Source organism: Eublepharis macularius, chromosome 3 (genome assembly GCF_028583425.1).
Source record: "Eublepharis macularius isolate TG4126 chromosome 3, MPM_Emac_v1.0, whole genome shotgun sequence".
NCBI lineage: Eukaryota > Metazoa > Chordata > Lepidosauria > Squamata > Eublepharidae > Eublepharis > Eublepharis macularius.
In genome coordinates this window covers 94,927,754-94,944,388 of record NC_072792.1, presented here as the reverse complement: position 1 = coordinate 94,944,388, position 16,635 = coordinate 94,927,754, and the positions used below count along the sequence as shown (strand labels likewise).

The window sequence follows — 16,635 nt, the reverse complement described above, 5'->3', positions numbered from 1 at the left end:
ACAAATAATCATAACTGATATATTTAACTAACACAGAACCAATCTGCATTCAAAAGCAGTGGGAACCATAACTATGTCAACTTCAGTCAACAAAAGAATGAAAGCAACACATACATGTACAGCCCCACTCACCCCCATGAAAAGAAAGCAGAATGAACTCAAAGCAGCATATGCATGCATGCGCGCACAGCCTCACCCGCGAATGAAAAGAAAGCAGAATGAACTCAAAGCAGCACACATACACAGAAACCCCTGAATGAAATGAAAGCAGAATGAACTCAAAGCAGCTTGGCCTCAGGAGAGCCAGCCCTAGCAGTTCTGCTTGCTCTCTCTCTGTCTCTGTCTCTGTCTCTCTCTCTCAGAGGAATGAAAAGAAAGCAGAATGAACTTAAAGCAGCTTAACCTCTGCAGAGCCCATGCCAGGTCCCGGCTTGCTCTCTCCCTGTTGCTCTCTCACACACAAATGGAAGAATGAAAAGAAAGCAGAATGAACTCAGAGTAGCTAGCCTCCTCTGCAGAGCCCACACCAGGCACCAGCTTGCACTCTCTCTCTCTCTCTCTCTCTCTTGCACACACACACTCACAGAGGAATGAAAAGAAAGCACAATGAAATCGAAGCAGCTTAGCCTCCTCTGCAGAGCCTGTGCTGGGCCCCAGTGTGCGCGTGCTCTCTCTCTCAGAGGAATGAAAAGAAAGCAGAAAGAACTCAAAGCAGCTTAACCTCCTCTGCAGAGCCCACACTGGGCCCCAGCTTTCTTTCTCTCTCTCTCTCTCTCTCTCTCTCTCTCTCTCTCTCTCTCTCTCTCTCTCTCACTCACTCACTCAGAGGAATGAAAAGAAAGCAGAATGAACTCAAAGCAGCTTAACCTCCTTTGCAGAGCCTGAAGGAGGAAGGAATCACGTGAGCAGATTCCAGAGCTACTGGAATACTGTTCCAGGGCGTTCCCCCTCAAAAAAAGCCCTGAGTCTTATCGAACTATATGTTTACAGTATATTTTTGTAAATTTTGGTTTGTTACCTTATAATTTGTCCTCTCTTGTATAAAGTAATAAGAAAATACAATTATTGAATGAGGTGAAACGAAGAATCATAGAAACGTAAGAGCTAGAAGATCCAAGGATCGTCTAGTCTAACCTCCTGCACAGTGCAGGGAATTCACAGCTTACTCCTCCAGTGACCCTTACTCAATGCTCAGAGGAAGGCAAATAACCCTCCAGGATTCCTGACCCCAAAATGACAGTTCACATTAGCCTTGGTACATAAGAAAGGGCCAAGAGAGCCAAGCACCAGCACATCCATTCCTGCCCTCCCTTTAACAAGCTGCCTACATTCACACTGAGTCATAGAATCAGCATTGCTGACACAGGGCCATCTAGCTTCTGCTTAAAAAGTTCCAAGCTACCTCCTCCCGAGGAATCCTGTTCCACTGAGGAACTGCTCTAACCATCAGGAAGTTCTTCCTAATGTTAAGCTGAAAACTCTTTTGGATTAATTTTAATCTCTTGGTTCTGGTGCAACCCTTTGGGGCAACAAAAAACAATTCTCCTTCCTCTGACATCCTTTCAAATATTTGAAAATAGCTATTGTGTCACCTCTTAGTCATCTCATTTCCAGGCTAAATTTAGCAAATTCCTTCCTCATAGGACTTGGTCTCCAGACCTCTCACCATCTTTTGGACACATTCCAGCTTGGCAAAATTGTTTTTTTCTTTTCTTTTAAAAAATTGATATCAAACAGATTACAAGTTACAGAATACATATAACAAATGACAGATAATGTGTAACAAGTATTAAGAGGATCAAGAAAACGATGATAAAAGACAAATATCAAATAACAAATAACAATGTCTATGAACAAATGTAAAGGAAATGCAACAGAAGTAATAATTAATCCTATAAAATATTCATTATAACGATTATGATAAATTGAATAGAAAATTATGGATCTTTGATGTAGACCAAATATTATTTTCCAGATATTTGAAGAATGGAAACCATTTTTCTTGAAAATCCGTACATTTAGAAAAGTGCTCAGCTTGGTATATTTTATCATAGTTTTTCCATTATAAAGTGGTCCCAAACCTTCGTATTCCAGTTAAAAATTGTTGGTACATTATTTGATTTCCCTTGAGCTGCAATAGCACTTTTTGCAGCTATTAATAGACTTGATATAAGGTCCTTTTTTCTTTTCTTTTTAAAAATTGATATCAAACAGATTACACGTTACAGAATACATATAACAAATGACAGATAATGTGTAACAAGTATGAAGAGGATCAAGAAAACGATGATAAAAGACAAATATCAAGTAACAAATAACAATGTCTATGAACAAATGTAAAGGAAATGTAACAAGTAGTAATTAATCCTGCAAAATATTCATTATAACGATTATGATAAATCAAATAGAAAATTATGGATCTTCGATGTAGACCAAATATTATTTTCCAGATATTTGAAGAATGGAAACCATTTTTCTTGAAAATCTGTACATTTAGAAAAGTGCTCAGCTTGGTATATTTTATCGTAGTTTTTCCATTATAAAGTGGTCCCAAACCTTCGTATGCCAGTCAAAAATTGTTGGCACATTATTTGATTTCCATTGAGTTGCAATAGCACTTCTTGCAGCTATTAATAGACTTGCTATAAGGTCTTTCCTTATTTTTGGAATATGAAGATGTTTCCACTGGTCTAAGAATATTAGTTCTGGCTTTAGAGCGATTGAATAACCAGTAATATCTTTAATAGTGATAAGAACCTTCTTCCAAAAAATAACGTCATGTTGACACTCCCACCAGCAGTGGGAGAAAGTTCTTATCACACCACAGCCTTTCCAACATTTAGGAGTTTTTTAGGTGTCAAGTACCACCTATTTATAATTTTAAAGGTTTGTAATTTGGTAACAGCTACATGAGAATTATAAATACTTGATGACCAGATCCTATACCATTGTTCAGTTGTTAGGTCAGTTTTGCAATCTTGTGCCTGATTTGATAACTAAGAGTTTTTTTGTTTAAGAGTGTTTAATACAATATTGTAAATTTTAGATATTAGGCCCTTCCAAGATATTAGTTGTGAATCTAAGGTTTGTTCAAATTCAATTTTAGGGTTCATTATTTGCTTGAATTTTGAAGTTGTAAGTATAAAAACCTTTGAATTTTTCGATGAGTCTTTTGTTCCAAATCAAGTTTGCTCCTGAGGCTGCTTTGTGTTGCAACATCTACCAGTCTGATATTATTTGTTTGACACCAGTACTGACAAAATGAGTTACTTAGTCTTGATGGCAGCAAAGATTTCAATATAAATGTAGAGAATCTAGAGATTTTTTGAAGGATTGTGTTTCTGATTTGATCCCATACTTTTACTATTGCATTTAAGAACGTATAGTTTTAAACTTTGGATGGACGGATAGAAGATTTTTCCCAAATTAATTCATGAAAAGATCTTTGATTCAGCAGAGGTCGGAGAATAGGTGACCAAGATGGAAGATCATTACTTGACATCAATTGGATAATGTTTGTTAATCTTATAACAGTTTGGTATATGCATAAATCAGGGTAATTGAACCCAGCATTCGAGGATGTACTTCTACTGGTTTCAAAAGCAACTGTAGGTTTTTTGTCTTGCCTTAAAAATTTATTTAATATATTTTGCCATTGAATTAAATATGTGTGTGGGATATTGATGGGTACTGCTTGAAATATATAGATCAATTTAGGGAGAATGAACAATTTAGTAAGATGAAACCTATCCAGCCAAGAAAAATTTGTCTTGTTACAATTATTTATTTTGCTTTTAATTTGGGAAATGATTATGTTAGCCAAGATATTAACACCTAAATATCTTATTTGGGATGTCAGATTATATTTGAATAATGCGGCAATTAATTTGCTTATTTTTTCGTTAAGATTGAGCAGTAGGAGATACGATTTAGATTAACTCGTAGACCTGATATTAATCCAAAATCTCTCAGAATTGGTTGTAGGTGTTGAAGTGATGCCAAGGGATCTGTTAAGTAGAGCAGCATGTCATCTGCGAACATGCTAATTTTAAATGTATTTATACAGATTCCTTTAACATTATTTTTCTCTAATAGCAACTGCCACTGGTTCTAAAGCTATAGCAAATAGGATTGGTGAAAGAGGGCACCCTTGGCTTGTTCCTCTGCCAATACTTATCTTTTCTGACGTTCTACCATTGATTTTTATGTTAGCAGAGGGATTAGAGTATATTAAATTTGTTGCTGTTAGAAACTTGTTACCGAATCCCATATGATGTAATATTTTGATTAAATATGGGCTTTCTAGGGATTTGAAGGCCTTTTCAATGTCTAATGCTAGAAATGTTGCTTCAGTATTATATGTTTTACAATATGTTATTAAATAGAGTTTTATGGATATTATCTGTTATGACACGGGTAGGAATAAAACTTGTTTGATCGGTATGAATGTATCTGGAAATAAAGGAGTTAATACGTTTTGCCAAAATAGCTGTAAAGATTTTACAATCTTGATTTAATAAGGCGATTGGATGATACGATGTTCCATTAAGAGGATCTTTGTCTTGTTTTGGTATTACTATTATTGATGCCATTTTCCATGTAGGGGGGATTTGTCTGGTTTCCATAATTAAGTTGCAAGATTCAGTTAGAGGTTTAGAGATTAGAGAGGCATATTTTTTATAAAATTCAAGTGGCTAACCATTCAGTACAGCTGCATTGTTGTTTTTTAGTTGTTTTATTGTTTCTAATACTTTTAGATTTGTTGCAGGTTTATCTAATATCTTGCTGTGACAATATTCCAATTTTTAAGTCCTTTTAAGTGAATTAAGAAAGAACAATATTTTATTTGTATCTGGGTTTTTTGATGTGTATAGATGCTTGTAAAAGGCTTTGAATATTTGAATACTGTCATCTGTTTTTGGATGTAGTTTGTTATTTTTCTCCTTAATCAAATTAATATTTATTATATATATTTAAATATTTATTAGATACTTATTACTCATTCATCTTAGTATTTAAATAATGAACATCTACAATATCTTTTAAATATTTTTAATAAAGTCACAGCAATATTATATATTAAAGAATATAAGCCTTATCTAAGGATATCGGTGATTAATCCTAAATAAAGGGGATAGTATAAAAGGGAAGGGTTGTTTTTCATCTGGGGTGGGTTAAGGGTCTTTGTAAGTTAAGTGTAAAATAATAAAATATTACTTAATTTATTGAATTGACTTAACGTTATAGTATATTTATCATATTTATTATTATCCATTGTATTTATTACTCTAATATTTGTTATATATATTTACATATTTTTGGACACTTATTACTCTCATCTTTTTGTTTATATAATTAACATCTATATCTTTAAATATAATAGCTCTTAAAATTTTATTGTTAAAGTCATAGTAATATTATATATTAGAGAATCTAAGCCTTATTGAAGAGTATTTTTGATTAATTCCATAATAAAGGGGGTAGTATAAAAGGGAAGGGTTGGTTGTTGGTCATCTGGGGTGGGTTAAAGGTTTTATAAGATAAGTGTAAAGTAATAAAATATATCTTAATATATTGAATTGAATCAACAATATAATGTATTTATTATTTCTACTATTATCTATTGTATTATTCTAATATTTATTATATATTAATAATACATATAACATTTATTTAATATTTATTATCAATATAGCTAAAGTATCATTTTTATATTATTTTAAGCAGACTTATTTACACAAAACTTTATATATCGACAAATTATTATCTTATTATAACTACTCTTTTAAATAATATAATTTTCATTGGTTCACACCTAAAAATTACATCTTACAATGTGTGAGGCTTGGGAAATCCTATCAAAAGAAAATGTATCTTAGCAACGTTAGCTAAGACAAAGTCCCATATTACCTTGTTGCAAGAAACCCATTTTAATCCAAATCGAAACTGAATTGAAAGGAAAATGGATACAGTTGCAATATCATGCTATGGGATCCTCAAAATCAAGAGACGTGGCAATCAATGTCAAAAGATAAGCATTTTCAATTTAAGAATATAATTTTTTTCTTTTATTTTTTTAAACCAAACATACAAACAAACAAAAACAATGTACAGAAGTAAAATAGAACAACAACAAAGTCTTAGTGAACTATATACAATAAACGTCATGCCAATATAGTTAAAACAACTAGCATTTTTTTTCAATTATTTGATAGCCGTTGTTTCAAATCTGAGTAACAAAAAGTAAATGCTTAGGTGGAGAGTGATTTGTATTGGAAATGAATTCAATGAATGGTAACCATTTTGCAATAAAATCAGTTTCTTTCAAATAGTGTTCACTCTGGTATAATTCGTCAATTTAAGAATATAATTAAAGACCCTATAGGCAGATTTATATTTATCAAAGGGCGAATCGAAAATCAAATGTATACACTTGCATCGATATATGCTCCAAACAAAAATCAACTTGAATTTATTGAAGAAACGCTATTGAAAGTATCAACTATTAAGGAGGGAGAATTAAGTATAGGTGGTGACTTTAACTTTGTAATTAACTACAAATTAAACAAATCACATTTTAATAAAAAGAATATAAGAAAAAAGCAATACAATACAAGATTGGCAACAGTGCTAAAAGATAATCATTACAGACATTTGGAGGCACTTACATACAAATGAAAAGGACTATACATACTTTTCCTCAAGACATAATACTTACACCAGAATTTTCATATTAATTTCAAATACCCTAGTAATAGAGCTATTCATCCAGAAATCGGCACTGTCTCAATTTCAGACTTTTCATGGATACATTTAGTAATTTCTAATAATACAGAGGTACATGAAAATAATTTTTGATGTTTACCTAAATCATTACTTACAGTGCCCCATACAGGTAAGGAAATTGAAAAAAAAATTAGAACTGACAATTAGGGAAAACTCAACTATTTATTTTAGTGAAAATATCTGGGACACAATTAAAAAAGTAGTAAGTGGGCATATCATTGCTTTAGCATCTCATGTGAATAAATAAAGAAGAGCCCAAAGGTTGGAGTTACTAAAAAATACTAAAATCTTTGAGGATCAACATAAAAAAGGTAATAAAAACATACAAAAACTACTAACAACGCAGATTATTGGAAACATTGGAAATTAATAAGATAAAAAGAATCTTTATATAAAGCAAAAATATTGGCATAACAGCCCTAAATCATTATTCTTGCTTTCAAGTAGAGTCAATCAAAAACGATCTACTAATTATATTAATTTTATTAAGGACAAAAGTAACATTGTTCTTAAAGAGAGGTGGCCAATATGGGACACAGTAGTGAGGTCTAACCAGAACTAAGAGATACGATCACTTCAGATGATCTGGACAACATACTTATCTTGATGCAGCCCAAAATTGTATTTGCCTTTTTAGCTGCTCCATCACACTGCCGCCTCAATGTAGTATCTAATGACCCCTAGAACCTTTTCACATATACTACTGGCAAGACAAGTCTCACCTATCCTATAATTATGCATCTGTTTTTTAATGTCTAAATGTAGAACGTAACGTGTTGAAATTCAGTTTGTTACAAAGTTATGCAATTGAATATCATGATATTAGTAGCATGTGGTGAAGGGAGTGCTGTCATGGCTAGTGTTACAGAATTGTCATTTAGTGCGTGATTATTTCCTTAATACTGAGTTTACTAATGATCTGAGATTAGGATGCCTTTTTTGGTTTTTTTCTTCAAGCTAATGTTGTAAGGCAGGCCAATTGATACAACTAGATTGCTGTGTAGCTAGTTCAATATGAAGAATGCCAAAGAATGATTTGCCTCTCAGCTCAAGTATGGAGTTCTGGGGGAAGTGAACAGGATATCCCACTTTAGTGATTCAGTAAATCTGGATCATACTCCTTTGTATATAATTATTACACCAAGCCTGAATATAAAACTATTCAGTTTACTCTTTGTGCTCTGAATAACTTCAGTATCACTGAAAGACTTTTTCCTTTCTTTTCAGGCCCAGTTTCTCTGACCCCCTCCCACCTTTGCACACCCCACCAAGCACAGCCACCGGCCTACCTGCCAGCAGCAGGAGACAACAGAAATTCCCAACAAAAGCAACTGATAGCCAGCTGTGATTGAGCTCTGTTTGCAGCAGAAGTCATATTCTAGCAAGACATTAGCTATGTGCTAGAAGTTTTGCAGGTCATTCCTTTTAAGGATGACTCTCTCCTCTTTTTAAACTTTGTCACGGAGATTTAGGCACCAGGAGCAAGCTTCAGGTCACGGTGGTGACCCATTGCCAGGTATTGTCAAGGCCTGATGTATGTTTCTTTGAAAAAGTACAAAACAGATTTTAATAAAATAAGCAGTTGGGGGTGATATGAGAATTGTCTAGGAAAATATATACTTGGTGCAAAATTGTCATTTCCTTTACCTACCTGTCTCCCTTATCTATCGCTTTATAGGCAACATTGCTGGTTTTAGCAATGGCTTTACAACACTCACTTCCTGCTATGTTTTCCTGGATGGGGAAAATGGTTACAAGGAGAAGGGCTGATTGAAGATCAAGCAGATGGCAAATGTTACTCCTTTCCCTTACATTGTAAATCTTAGCTTATTCTTACCTCCTTTCCCCCTTTAAAACAAACTGGGAGATCCCGACCATGCCTGTCTTGCGTTTTGTATAGCTTGGCATGAAATAGTATATTTTATTTAGTGTATGAGGTGAAAAAATAAATCAACTTCTAAAAATATGACTGTGCACAGTATACTTCACAATGCAAAGCAATTTGAAAATGGGCATAGTAAAATGGAGTATCACAGCATTAATTAGTGCAGTACTAACAGGAAAAAGGTAATAGTACAATTATTGATTAAAACTTATCAAAGTAGGCAAATATTGTATTTGACAATTGCTGTTGATGGTGTTGCTAGCAAAACTTGAGATAGAGATGGAAGTGGAACTATCCATTGTTGTATACATTAGCATATGTGTGGCTGCTTTGCTACTCAAAATACAACGTTCTGTATTTAGGAAAACTAAGTTCTGTAAGTTCATGTTAAGGAGAATAAACTAGTGTACACTTGGCATATTATCCCTCTTACTGTGCTGACTTTAGTTTTGGGTTACTTGAACTGTAACGATAACTTTTTTTTAGCCTTAGAAATATCAAATAATAGTAAAGAATGAACGGAATCCTTTTGGAATACAGTTTATATCCAAGCTAATTTGCATAGGATTAAAGTATGAAAATCCGTCATTGGTCTTCGGTGCAGGTCCACATTGGGACTGTGCAGGCCAGCCACGGAAGGGATTCTGTAGCTCTCAAACTGTAGCAGGCGCTCCCCCCATTCAGTGTGGATGCATGGATGTTTTCCCGCTGAAAAGTCTCATTGCCGGGCAGAGCGATTCTCTGTCCCTCAGTTCCTTTTTTGCTACCCTTGAAAAAGGTTCTCACTTGTTTTTCCTCACTCGATTCTACCAGATCTTTTGCCTTTTGATAGGCCCCTCACCCGCAGTAAAACAAAGGAAAGACTTTATTGAGATAAGTATGTCTTAAGAAGCGTTCGAAATGTGATACCAAAATGCCACATACTGACGAACACGAGTTCTGCCTTCTTTGCCTTTGGAAATCTCATAACGTCTCTGCTTGTTGATACTGTTAAAGATTTATTCAAAAATCAGGAGTGATCACGCCACCTGTCTGAAGGCAGCAATGTGGGAGATGTTTTTTATTGGGTTCCAACAGGCTGACACCAAAGCCATCTGCTGAGCCTGAACCCAATCCCGATCCAAATGATCCTTTTTGGTTCTGAAGGTTTGTATACTGGATCTGGTGAGGAGCCGCTCACCAGTTTCGACTGCCCCACCTATAGAATTCTGCCCGTCTTGTGCATCAACATCTGTCCAGTGGTTGACACACAAGGTATTTATTTAACATTTATTTTGAATACTGCCCTTCAGGACAGCTCAATAGTCACTCGGAGCAGTTTACAAAGTGTGTTGTTATTATCCTCACAACAGTCACTCTGTTAGGTGGGTGGGGCTGAACTTCGAAAAGCTGTGACTGACCCAAGGACACCCAACTGGCTTTAAGTGGAGGAGTGGGGAATCAAACTCGGTTCTCCAGATTAGAGTTTTGCTACTCTTAACCACTACAACAAACTGGTTCTCTTACAGGTATAAACCTCTAAGCATCATTCGCTGGACCCATCTTGATCTGAATGGGCTGCATTGGAACCACCTACAAAAAAGTTGAAGACAAAAACCAAACATCCCAAGAAACCAGCTTCTACTTCATTGCACTGTCAACACCACCATTCTCCATCCTTGACACCTTCGCTAATTGTCAAGGAGGTCATTACTTCCTCGCATCCACCCACTCAAACCTTACATCAGGAGGAAGAGGAAGTGAGCTGAACAGAGAAATTACACTCTGTCTTTACTATGGGTCCAACTCGGTCGGTTCCATTAATATCGGTTCTGACTTTCTTGGTTCCAACAGTCTCCACTCTGATAGCAGGCGCATTCAGCCAACTGCCAACATCGGAGGCAGTTCAACTGCAGCCTACTCAGTCTTTGCCTCAGATGTCAATTCCTCAAGTGCACCTCATCCTTTACCCATGCCCTGGCCATGGGGCCCAGCCTATCCCTTGCAGAAACTGAATTGGCAAGAATTCCTGTCTGGGCTACAGGCTGCACCTTTTCTCACCTCTACACGGAGTCCATCGGTTCCAACTGAAATGTTAGTTGCGTCTCAGCGATTCCGAACATGATCTCTGAATTCCTCGAACTCTGAGGAAGGGTAAGAAGTGGCCTCCTATTCAGATATTACAACTGAGTTAGCGTCAGACCCCTCTCCCGAGGAGGCAGTCGGAGAGGTGACTTTGTCATCTGCCAGTGATGACTTTTGCCTCTTTTCCAAGCAAATGCTGAGGATGGTAAGAGCCCTAGAACTGGATTTCTCCACAACCAAGCCAGAATCAAAGAGTAAGATCCTCCAGGCTCTTTACGTGGATTCACCAGCAACTATGGCCTTTCCTGCAATCAAGGATTTTTTGGATATTACCCATGACATCTGGGAGAAGCTGATGAGCATACCTGCCACTTCTCACAAGATCAAGAATTATTGTAAGATGAAACAACATAATTGTGCACTCCTCTTCAATCATCCACATACTTCATCATTTGTTGACAAAGAGGTCTAATCAAAATATTGTTATGGATCTAATTCCTCCCCTGTTGACAGAGAAGGGTGCAAACTTGATGCGCTGGGAAGGAAAATCTATTCCTGTGTAACCCTCAATTTTCAAATACAACCTATTCCTATTGAAACATCTCTCCAACTATGCCCAAGATCTGTCTGAAGACAAAAAAGGTACTTGTGAGAGTCCTACACAGTGAGGCCACAAGACTAGCCAAGCAAAAGATGTCAACAGGTAAACATGCAGCCTATTGTTCTGCCAGAGCCACAGCTTTTTTTGCTGTTTTACATCATCATTCTTGGCTACTTTCTATTGCTTTACCACTGGTTAAGCGCAACAAGATTGAGATTTTCCTGTTCAAGTGTCGTTCTCTCTTTTCTGAGAAGACCGATGACTCTCTCCTTCAAATGAAGAGGAACCATCTGACCTCCTGTTTTCTGGGGGTCGTTGCTCCTCTGCAACAGCAGCAGCAGCAACAACCACCCAAGTATTGATACTAGAACTATCAACCCTACCACTAATGCTGTTCTAGGTATCAGTACCATCCATACCAATACCAAAGGAGTTACTCCTCTTACCATCGAATGGGAGGAAAGCGATCTACCAAGGCGAGACTTCAGTCTCCAAAGTCCACTCAAGGACAAAAATCAGTCTTCTGACTGACTGTCCCACAGCTGGCACATCCCAGCACCTTTATGTACAGATTAGCCCCTTTCCAGTCTAATTGGGCATGATTACCAGTGACTCCTGGGTATTCAAAGTTGTAGGAGAGGGTTACTGTTTACATTTCTCAAAATTGCCCACTTTGTCCCTACCAAAGAACGTTTTGTCTTGTTCCTGTCAGGAACTTTATCTTGCAATTACAGAGTTACTCTCCAATGGAGCTAGCTATACAGAGTACTCCAGGAGGAGTCTCCCTTGGGATTCTACTCAAAATCTTTTCTTGCGGTCAAGAAAGATGGTGGAGTCTGTCCTATCTTAGATCTCTATGGTTTATTAAAGTTGAGAAATTTTGAATGTTAACCCTACCCAGTGTGATACAGTATTTAGAACCAGATGACTGGTTCACTGTAATAGATCTTATGAACACATATTTTCAAATTGCCATACACTCTGGGCACAGGAGATACTTTAGGTTCTTATACCAGGGTGAAGCCTTCCAGTGTACTGCTCTCCTTTGGGTTATCCTCAGCGTTATGTGTTTTCATCAAGTGTATGGCTTCTGTGGTTGCTTTCCTTAGGTCTAAGGGGTGTTCTATCTACCCCCACCTGGATTAGCTCCTAGTTTCCCATTCAAGGGATCTGCTTTTAGAACACATTGACATTACCATGCAAACAATGCTGGTTTAGGTCTCATTACTAACTGGGAAAAAATCTTCCCTTTCACCTACCCAATCTATTCAGTTTATAGGGGCTGGATTTGATGCTACGGTAGGGAGAGTCTCCCTACCAGTGGATTAGGCAGGGCTATTCCAATCCCTTGCTCTCCATTACAAGTCCAACCATTTCCAGCTGGCCTCTTCCATTCAGAGGCTGTAAAGACTCATGGCAGCTACTACCAGTGTTGTCCCTTTCACTCATCTCCATATGAGACCTTTACAGAACTGGTTCCATAGATGCTTTGACCTGGTCAGGGATTTTCAACAGATTAGGGTTTCCATTCCAAGATCTGTACTTAGATAGCTTACTTGGTGGACATTCAATGATAACCTCCTTAAAGGTATGCTCTTTGAGGTCCAGCTCCTAGACATCTCGATCACCACTGATGCATCTCTTTTAGTTTGGGGGGTATGTGTGCACTGTAGTGATCTCTCCACCTAGGGTACTTGATCATCTTCAGAAGCAAGAATGTATATAAGTGTTCTAAAGTTAAGGGCAGTCTGTTACTCCTTTGCTTCTTTTGCAAGTTTGTTACACAACAAAAGAGTTCTGGTACACACCAGCAACATGACTGCAGTTTACTACATGAACAAGCAAGGGGGAACAGCTACACTAACTCTGTATGCTGAGGCCTCAGAACTATGGCAATGGGCCATATGGAACAACATCTTCCTGCAGGCAATACACATAGCAAGTTCAACAAATGACAAAGCAGTCTCCCTAAGCAGAGTATTCAGACTGCACCATTAATGGTCAATTAACAACTACATACATCCAACTTCTTTCAACATCAAGACCAGGATCTTTTATTTCTTTTCAGGCATGGACTCCAACTCCCTTGGAGATGCTTTCCAAATCTCTTGGGACCAAGGTCTGTTCTATGGTTTTCCACTTACACCACTAATACTCAGGGTGCTGTGCAGAATCCGCCACTCCTAAACATACTATATCCTCATTGCTCCTTTCTGGCCATGCCGACATTGGTTCCTGACCCTGTGAGAATGTCCGAAGGCTGATTCATACACTTGTCGGACATTCTGGACCTCATCCACAGAGGTCAGATCTTCCACCACAATTTATCTATTTTCAAACTCACTGCATGGCTAATATTCCCCAGACCACCTCTTTCTCCAAAGAGGTAGCCCAAATTATACTGAATGCTCGCATACCATCCACAAGGTCCTCCTACAGGTATAAGTGGAACTGCTTTACTACCTGGATGGCAGGCACTACGTACTTTCCTTTTTCATGGCTGCTGACTCTTATCTTTGAGTACTTTTTTATTATTACTGAAAGAGGGATTGGCTGTCTCTTCCATTTTCCATGCAGGAAAATGCTGTATTTTGATATTTTATACCCGCCAATTTTAATTGTTTTGATATAATGTTTTAATGTTTTTATAATGTTTTTACTGTTTTAAACTGTTGTTAAACCACCCTGAGCCTGTCTGATGGGGAGAGCAGTCTAGAAATGTGATTAAATAAATAAATAAATTAAGGTTTGTTAAGGTCCACCTGGCAGCAATCTCTGCATTTCATGACACAATAGATGGCAAGACAGGTTTTGCACACCATGCTACTTCTAAGCAATTTTTCTGGGGCATAATTAACACCTTTTTTCCCTAGAAAATCCCCAGTACCACAAAGCTGCTGCCATGTCCTCAGCAGACACCTTCATCTGACATTGCTCTGTAGATACAAATACGAAAAGAGATGTTGCAATGGGGACAGCTGTCCTTCATTCACTATTCAGCTGGACCTCTCACACCCTCCACCATTGGTGAGTAGCTTGCTATACTCCCAATGTGGGACTGCACAAAAAAAAACCCAGACGAAAACAGAGTTGCACTTACCTGTAACTGTTCATCTAGTTCAGGAGTGGCCAAACTTGCTTAATGTAAGAGTCACATAGAATAAACGATGTTTGAGAGCTGCAAGACATGATGCACTGAAGTGACTTCCGAGGAAGAAGCGGGTTTGGGGGAGTGTCCTGAAAGTGATGTCACAGGAAGGGGTGGGGATTTGACGCAGTATGCTGGAAGCGACATCATTGGAAGGGGAGGTGCTTGGGAAGTGCCATCAACTGACCATCCTTGCTAGACACCACTCTCAAACTCTCCTGACTTCACTCCCAAAGTCACTAGGTATTTTCCAAGTCAGATTTGGCAACCCCAGCATTTTTATTGAAAATATGAAAGACATGGAAAGAAAGAAGGAAAGGAAGGGAGGGAAAATGGAAAGAAAGAAGGAAAGGGAGGGAGGGAAAGACATGGAAGGAAGGAAGGAAGGAAGGAAGGAAGGAAGGAAGGAAGGAAGGAAGGAAGGAAGGAAGGAAGGAAGGAAGGGGGTGTCATGGGCCAGCCCGGGCTCAGTGATAGTGAGGACTCCTCGGGAGAAGAGAAGCCCTGTGTAGCAAGCCAGGATTCAGTAGAAAAGGAGCTGCCAGCTCAGCAGAGTTCACGAATGACCAGTAGCTCGGGCAGAGCTGATGCCTGCTAGCGCTGATGCAACAGGTGAGCAGAGTTCACAGCTGGAGCAGAGCCACTGATATCTCCCAGCCCTGAGACAGCAAGTGAAGCTCAGCCAGTCGCTTCCAGCCCTCCAGGATCACCAACACTCTTTGAGCACCACAGGAGACAAAGGGGAGTTCCATCATCCTCTTCAGCCTGGTTGCTACTTTCTCTGCCATCTTTTCCTTTTCACCAGCAGCTCAGGTGCTTAGATGCATAATGTTCATGGGGCCTGGAGTATTCTAGGAATTGAAGTTTCCAGAATATCTGATTATATATTGGGGAAGTAAAATTTCTACAATGCATTAGATGCTGCAGGCACTGTATATCCCAGGAAAATGTACTTGAGGGGAAAGGATGAAAAATGAGAAGAAAGGCAGGGAGGATTTTTTTTTCTTCTGTCAGCCAGCCAATCCAGTATCTGATGCTGTGACCACATTTCCCCAGCATCAGAAATGAGTGAGTTTGATTGGAGATGAAATTCTGAGGTGGATGCACATAGGACCAGTGGTCCCACTGGGACCATTGAATGTGCCATGGTGTTCTGTGTGGTCTGAACTCTTAAAACTAAGCCCAGAATAACAAGTTTATTTGCCACTTTATTCCACGCTTGACTCTGAGGTAAGCTGGGGCAGGGAGAGTTTGCCCTATAGTTTGAGCCTTAAGTTTATGTATGAAGAAGCACAACAGTAATTGCCCAAAGTGTAAATGTTCAGAAAATATAATTCACAAAAAAATCTGGTTTTGTGAAAAGTGCCGCATGTGGGTCCTATTACAGTATTCTAAATAAGGAGGGACAGAGAACTTGAGAGATAGGTGAGACAGAGATTGAAAGACTTCCTTTCTTTCCTCGAGTAAGATTCTGCTGTAACTGTCACATTTCAAGCATGGGCATCTCAAAAGCATTGCAACAGCTGCAGTCAGGGATAGAATTAGGGTATAAGTTTGAGAGGGTTTGTTTTTTGAGTGTGGCAGGTGTTTACTATTTTGACTGAAGGCTTTCTTGTATTCTAGTTGTCCCAAGAATTGAATAGTATGTAAAAATAGTGTATCTACCTGCAATCTTGTCATATTAAAATAATACTCATTGCTTAAAAAAATGATTTTCTTAAAATGATATATCTTAATTTGACGGGAGTAATTGAATTGCCAAAGATCGTAGAATTGCTTCTCCATGATCCCTAAAACCCAGCATTTGGTTGAACTTTTGATGTTGCATGTAGAAATCTTTCCTGATGAACAGATCATTTGTGCTGTTATATCTGACAGTGCTGCTGACTTCATGAGAGGAGGGGGAAAGTGACTGGTTGTTTGCTTGATATGCTGCATGTGTTTGTTTCATTGCTTACATTCTTTTCGCACGTAGTATACTTTTTAAAATTATACATGTTTGGTGTATGGAAGTCTGTTTTAGTAGCATGTGTATCACACTTGGAAGTTTAAGGCACGTAGTTCATACTTGAGGAAATTAAACCCAAATTCCAGTATAGCTCTATAACTTAAGGGTTGCACTTACTTAGAAACAGTTGTATATAGATGGTA

General features: G+C 37.9%; 1 protein-coding gene across 2 annotated transcripts in view; it reads left to right on the top strand.

The window, feature by feature from the left end:
- Positions 1 to 16,635, top strand: part of DYRK1A (dual specificity tyrosine phosphorylation regulated kinase 1A) — a 291,221-nt gene that overhangs the window by 50,943 nt on the left and 223,643 nt on the right. Inside the window, exon 2 of one of the 2 annotated variants that reach the window (XM_054973645.1) lies at positions 8,014 to 8,302. The exons of the other annotated variant lie outside the window; for it this stretch is intronic. The gene's annotated coding sequence lies outside the window, so the exon portion shown is untranslated. The remainder of the gene's footprint in view (positions 1 to 8,013; positions 8,303 to 16,635) is intronic. 2 annotated transcript variants of the gene reach the window in all.